The sequence below is a fragment of the Bactrocera tryoni genome, chromosome 5, assembly GCF_016617805.1.
Source record: "Bactrocera tryoni isolate S06 chromosome 5, CSIRO_BtryS06_freeze2, whole genome shotgun sequence".
Classification (NCBI taxonomy): domain Eukaryota; kingdom Metazoa; phylum Arthropoda; class Insecta; order Diptera; family Tephritidae; genus Bactrocera; species Bactrocera tryoni.
Window position 1 is genome coordinate 18633940 of NC_052503.1, and position 506 is coordinate 18634445.

Here is a 506-nt window from a genome sequence, read left to right on the forward strand (position 1 = left end):
CCGGCAGAAGCTTCAATGAATTTAATCTTCCATTTGTGGTATTCGCATTGACGTTACGCTATAAATCGAACGCCTTGAAAGACGATTCCGAAAGGCTTAAATATTTTATGAGACACATTTTTTTGCAGAATTTTGTTCAGAAGCTTGCCATTACCTTTCGGGACGCGACCGTTATTAGAAAAAAATTTATGTTGGTTCGAAAAGGCATTAAACCTGACTGGTCCTCATATAAAACTGTTTTCGATTTTATATAACAATAAATATTAAATGTATCCATATTCTTTTAATTAAACACGCTTCTACTAAATCGTATTTCTTTTCCAAAGAAAATTTTGAATATGTAGCAGGCATTTAAGTTTCATTGAAATATGTATATTTTCAAATTTCAATTCAGTGTTAAACTTACTGTGTATAAGAGAACACTTACAAAAAAAAAAAGAAAAAAAATATAATAAAAAATAAGTCAAATATCAGACTTTTAAATTTTTTTGTCAGCTTAGAGGATT